The 6343-nt window shown below is 51.9% G+C and overlaps 1 long non-coding RNA gene across 1 annotated transcript; it reads right to left on the bottom strand.

Annotated features, from left to right (window-relative positions):
- Positions 1–371: 371 nt before the first annotated feature.
- Positions 372–5715, bottom strand: LOC145506210 (uncharacterized). The gene is made up of 3 exons (XR_014053628.1): positions 5652–5715; positions 4462–4561; positions 372–1654 (listed from the first exon to the last, which is right to left on the bottom strand). It is a non-coding gene; the product is annotated as an uncharacterized LOC145506210 (long non-coding RNA).
- Positions 5716–6343: the final 628 nt, after the last annotated feature.

Here is a 6343-nt window from a genome sequence, read left to right on the forward strand (position 1 = left end):
GTAAATGGGAAGACTGGGGCCAAGACCCATCCCTACTCCTGCAGGTCAAGAAGCTTTGCAAACATGTGAGGTGCGCTCCAGGGCAGGCCATGAAATTGTGGGGAGTGGGTCCCTGGAAGCAGGGCTGGGGGAGGGGAGAGGAGGCCGGGAAGGGGAGAGACTGATGGATGCTATGTGTCCAGGAGGCACCACCAGGGACCCTGGGGCCCTCTGAGGCCCCTGAGGACCACAGCTCAGACTTGCCTTCTGAGGATGGGGAATTTGTAAATGTGAACCGTGGAGGGTGGTGGAGAGATTACTCACAAAATATATGTTTTGGGGAATTTACTTACCTAATCTCTTTGAAATTGACCTTTAAATTCTGCCACATAAGATTTACACCTGTCATTTATTTGGCATACAATAAAATAAGTTCAGCATAAACCACCATATATTTGAGTCTTTATTTCCTTATATATATTTAATCAACTATTTTAAAGTGTTAAGAAGTATAACGATGGCTGGCCTGCGATTGGAAGCCCTGAGAAACCATGGAGAATTGTTAATTATGCATTAGGGGAGACAATACCTCGGCCATGAAACTGAGACAAAGCTCCACCACCCCGAAGACAACGGCGGCGAGAAGGAAACTGGATGTTCTTAGGACCAGATGATCAGACTGGCATTGCGTGTAGCTTCACGGTGAGACAGGAGGGCGGGGGGCTGGCCAGCTTGTGAGCCCCCACCCAGCACTGCATCCCGGGCACATACAGGATCTGGCCTCTGTATGTGGTTCTCTCGGGACCAGGAGTCCACGCAGAGCCAGGCTGAGAAGGTGGACGAGGAAGCCGCCGTCCTGCACGTGGGCGCCTCGTCAGCACTGTCAGGGACCGTCTGCCCGGCCTTCTCACAGCAGCCATATAAATCAACCTGCTGCTCGGTTATTAATAACGTTTGGGACTTCGCTGAGGCACGAAATGCGGCGCTGGTTGTCAGCAATCGATGCTGCTGTCCAGGGGTGATGGCTGACAATGAGCCACAGGGGGCATGTGAGAAAGGAACGAGAGACTGATCTTTGGGGAAGACGTGGCTCCTGAGGGCCAGCCGCCCGTGGTGTCTGCATCCCTCCCTGGTCCAGCGCTGAGCTGGCAGGTGGTAGGAGGCTGGCCAGAAACCTGGTGAGGGAGGGGAAGGGGGAGAGGGGGGAATGAAGGAGGGAAGAAGAAGGACAGAAGGGAGAGAGGGAGGACTGGAATCACAGTGAATCAGGAGGGAAAAGAACTCAGAGGGAGAAAGGGGGGGTGGAGCTGAGCTCTGCACCCCACTCCCTGCCGGGGCTTCCTGCGTGCATCCTACAGCTGATCTCACTGAGAGTGATGGCCTCTGGAATACGAACCATCTGCCTGAGCCCTCGACTCAGACAAAAGCTCCCCGCTTTCACTTGGACCTAAACCTGGATGATGGACCGTGGCAACTGCGTGTTGTGGCTGCGGGGAGCCCTGCACAGGTGCAGGGACAGGCAGGAGCTCGCGTTCCCTGAGCAGAGGCTCAGATTTCTTCAGTCCAGGGACAGCCCGTCTGCTGGTCCACAGGCAGCACGGCCTCTTTGCTTGGCATCAGGGTAGCTCAGTTTGGTGTCTCCTGTACGTACGGTCTCTTCTCACCTCATTCACATCTAAACCCAGGAAACAGTGGATGTGGCCAGGAAGCTCTCAGAGAAGACTGTTGGCATCAATTACATTCCTTGTAATCATAGCCCGCCTGGTCTCTAGACACCACGTGAATCAATGGGACCTGGATTGAGCTTTCTAATGAATAATGTAAATGTCTAATAAATTTTAAGATGTGAACTAGAATACCAGTGGGACTGATTGATTCTCATTTAGAAGTACTGACTACGAGAGGACATCCCAAACCCAAGACACTTGGTGCTACGGTGAGCCCAGGAAGAGGCAGAGGTCCTGGCTAAGCCAAGACTTCCAAGCTAGGGTGAGGATTAGGGCCCCATATACGAGAGATGCTGTGCTGGCCCAAGACGGAGAGACAGAGAGAGAGGAGGCTCAGAATAGGTTGCTATGTGAACAGAAGAAAGCAAGGTCACATCCCAGGAGCCCTGGAAGGAGCAAGAGGGGCCAGCAGGGAGGAGGGTGGGGTGACTGTTCTTCCCTCCCCCCCCACCCCCGTCTATTTCATTAGGCCCTCCTGGAACTCTAGCAAGGTGGCAGCAATACAAGGCTGAGGATGTCAGATGACTTTGTCAAGGTCTGAAGACCAGGCTGTGGACAGGAGCCAGTTGGCCCTGAAGCCCCTGTTCTGATCAACACAGCTCTGAGAGGGGTGGTACCCAGGTGTGAAGGTCATGGGTGGACATGTAGGACACTCAACAGGCATGGGTGCAGGGAGACAAGGGTGGCCTCTCAGGGGGGAGCGAGGTCTGGATGGGTGACCTCAGCAGGTAGGGGACAGAGTCTCAGTGACAGGCCAGCAGGCTAATTCCTTCCAGAGTCAGCTACAGTCTTGGAGCAGATGAGACCCTGGTTCTAAGAGAGATGGCTAGTTCCCTGGTGTTCGGCTCACATCCACCTGCCAGCGGGGAGCTCACATCTCTACCAGGGGAGGTCAGGGCGCATGCTTCCTGCCTTCACCAGCCCCCACCGCTGGGCTCCACAATCCACCGTGGCTTTCACAAGGCCACGTCTCTATCCGTGGGCTGCTTCCTGCTGATGAGCAGACACGGAAGGGGTGTAAGACAGGCCAGTTCCCGAGAGGTGTGGGACTCTCCTGCCACGGGGGCCACCTGGGCTTGACGACTTCCCACCAGATTGCTGATTTCTTGAGATCCTTTTCCCGGTTCCCTCTCTCCTTTACCCAGGATCAGCCCCGATTCCCAGCCTGACAGCCCCCAGCCTCCCCAGGTGCCCACTCTGTTCTCCCTCTGAGGACAGGCACTCACACAAGTGGTACCCAGAAAGCAGGAGGTGAGGCAGAGACAGGGGCCAGCTCACCCATCACCCTGAGGGCACGGAGGTGGTGCGTGGGCCCCGGCTCCTCCCTGGCACAGAGCAAGCTGCAGAGGCTCTAGATGGCCTGTGGTTACCTAGGCTGACGGCCTGTGGGAGAGCAATGCCGTGGCTCGTGGGTGAGGCTGGCTTTGGACACACATGGGTGACCTCTTGGGCCTCCTTGTTCTTGGCTAACAGACGGAGCTTGTGGCCTCTGTGGTTTGGCATCTACCTTGATCAGGATTACCAGTGTGATTACAATTTCATGTTCACTAAACCAAAGTGTTGTCTGCACTCCTGCTGTGTACACCTAAGGAGGGTTTTCCCTCCCAGACACCGTCCAACAGCATCCGACTGTAGGAAGGAGGCTCATCTGCCAGGTGAGCAGTAAGTCGTCTGCCTGCTGCCTGATTTATTAATAAGATACTCTCCAGCAGAACTGGTTTGTGAGGAAGTGCTGCTTCTTCAGCTGACAGCTCACAAAGTACAGAGGTGGGTTGGGTCAGGTGCCGTCCTGTTTGAAGTCTCTCAATGGCTTCCTGTTTCCAGGGAAAAAATCCCAGGGCCTTGGCATGGCCTCCCTGCCCAGCCCCACCTGCACCATCTCTTCACGGTGCCCCCACCCAGGCTGGGCACGCTCTCACCCTGGCGTCCTTCTGACTGGGAGGCTCTTCTAGGGTCACCCCCTCCTCCTTTCTCTCTCCTCCCCCTTCTGACTCTCTTTCTCTCCTATTGATCTCCATCTGTTTACCTACCTATTTAATCTATCTATCTATCTCAGTTTAGTCGTTCAGTCATGTCTGACTCTTTCATGACCCCGTGGACTGCAGCACCCCAGGCTTCCCTGTCCATCACCAACTCCTGGAGCTTATTCAAACTCATGTCCTTCGAGTTGGTGATGCCATCCAACCATCTCATCCTCTGTCATCCCCTTCTCCTGCCTTCAATCTTTCCCAGCATCAGGGTCTTTTCTAACGAGTCAGTTCTTTGCATCAGGTGGCCAAAGTACTGGAGTTTCAGCTTCAGCATCAGTCCTTCCAATGAATATTCAAGACTGATTTCCATTCGGATGGACTGGTTGGATCTCCTTGCAGTCCAAGGGACTCTCAAGAGTCTTCTCCAGCACCACAGTTCAAAAGCATCAATTCTTCAGTGCTTCAATCCATCTACCATCTATCAAATCTATTATCTACCTATTGAATATCTATCTGTCCATCTTTCATCTGTCAATCTATTATCTCTCTACTATCTATCAATCTATCATCTCTTTATCCATCTTTATCTATTACCTGTCTATTGTCTATCTTCTCCCCACATCACCTAATTTATGTTGAGTTCCAGAAACAAGAGATCTTACTCATTTTGCCCACACCAAGTCCCCAGCGTTTGCAGTCACTCTGGGAATGCCCTGAGCACCCGATGCACATTTTGTGGGTAGATCAGTGAGTGGCTGGTGACTTTATATACCTCTTACACTTACTCAGAGTTCAGGCTTTAGGTGAGGTACTGGCCCCTGCATCCCACTGCTGCATGTAGCTTGGTTCTTAACTGCAAAGCTCTGATGAAGGTGCCTGCTGCTTCTGGAATTCAAAGGACAACAGTGGTCCCCATGGTCACTGAGGTGGGGCCTGTCCTCATGGACGGGAGGTGACTGTCCTCTTTGAGGGATGTGCTAACTGGTGTTTGTGGGTGGAGGGCAGTGGAGAGGGGAGAAGACCGTCCTTACATGCAGAAGTCAGTGACGTGCACGGGCACCTTTGCGGGTCACTACTGAGTGTCTCTTGTGGTGGGGACGGGTCAGCTGTTTATCAGTCACTCTGTAGCTGAGACCAGAGCACAGTTCTAGCACCACACAGCCTGCAGCCCAGCTGCACTTTTGATTGGTTGATGTATTAGCCAATTAATCAATTAACTCCACCAATCTTTAATGAGTTACTATGTCCAAGACATATAATAGATGTAGAGGTGCAGTGGTGGACAAACCATAGAGATTTAACATTATTTTGAAGTTTAACAGCAGATTATTTAATTAAATAAAGAATAGTCAAAGTAACCTATTCATACACTGCTGCTGCTAAGTCGCTTCAGTTGTGTCCGACTCTGTGCGACCCCATAGACAACAGCCCACCAGGCTCCCCCATCCCTGGGATTCTCCAGGCAAGAACACTGGAGTGAGTTGCCATTTCCTTCTCCAATGCATGAAAGGGAAAAGTGAAAGTGAAGTCGCTCAGTCGTGTCCTACTCTTAGCAACCCCATGGACTGCAGCCCACCAGGCTCCTCCATCCATGGGATTTTCCAGGGAAGAGTACTGGAGTGGGGTGCTATTGCCTTCTCCGATTCATACACTAATATTAAGAAAAAATAACTTGAAGCAAGATTTAAAGAAAATGATGCCACGGCGTGAATCAAGTCTTTCTTTTTTGTCTAAGCCTTTGCAGGGGCCCATGACTCTGTGGCCTCGTGCTACCTCATACTGGCTGTGGGGCCCTGGCCAGTTAGCTAACTGAGTTCCATTTTCTCATCTGCAAAATGGGTACATGTCTGTGCCTCACAGCACCATTTTGAGGATTAAGAGGTAACATATGTAAAAGCCACGCATACCACTTAGTATAGAGAAACTGAGTTGTACAATTACTGAATTACTCCTCTTAATTTACTTCTGAATTTACCTCCCAGGTTGAGAGGAAACAGTCTTCTCCTCACCAGAATGTTCAGTTTGAAACATCAGGAGTCTTACAGAGTGTGTGAGTTGCCTTGGAGACACCAGCTTGGTGCCATGGCAACGGGGGTTGGTTCCTCACAGTTGTGGAAACTCAGCAGGATTCGGCCCTCCTTCCAGCTGAGCTTCATCAGCAGTAATTTCTACTCGCAGGTCCAAACAGAGATGTAGGAGAAAACTCGCTTCTCTTTTCCAGCACACGAGTCTCCTCCAGCTTCTGGGACTGCACCAGCTCAGCTTCCCCTTCCCCTGAACTCTCTTTCGTGGACTGTATTGATGGCGATTCATTAACACCCCTCTGCGGCTTCTCCGACTTTTTCCTCAAACTCGGCTTCATAAAAGGACTTTACCCTTTGTCTCTCATGACCATTTGAGCACTTAAAATAACAGACTGATCTTAAAAAGCCAGCTTCACAGAGAGTGTTTTCACCCTGAATCACGCTTCATCTTTTCCCTGGTACAGCCCAAGGCTAAGGTTAATGTAAAACAGCTGAGAGGTGAGATCATCTGCCACCAGCCTAGAGCGCGGAGAGGAAACAACAGAGCTTCGCCCTGGGCTAGGCAGGAAGCCTGTATTTCAGAAAGGCCAGTAGGGACAGGCGCCCGGAGCCTGCTGGCTCCAGAGCCCAGGGGAGGCTGGAC

Source organism: Giraffa tippelskirchi, chromosome 5 (assembly GCF_054371585.1).
Source record: "Giraffa tippelskirchi isolate mGirTip1 chromosome 5, T2T-mGirTip1v1.2.pri, whole genome shotgun sequence".
Taxonomy (NCBI): Eukaryota; Metazoa; Chordata; class Mammalia; order Artiodactyla; family Giraffidae; genus Giraffa; species Giraffa tippelskirchi.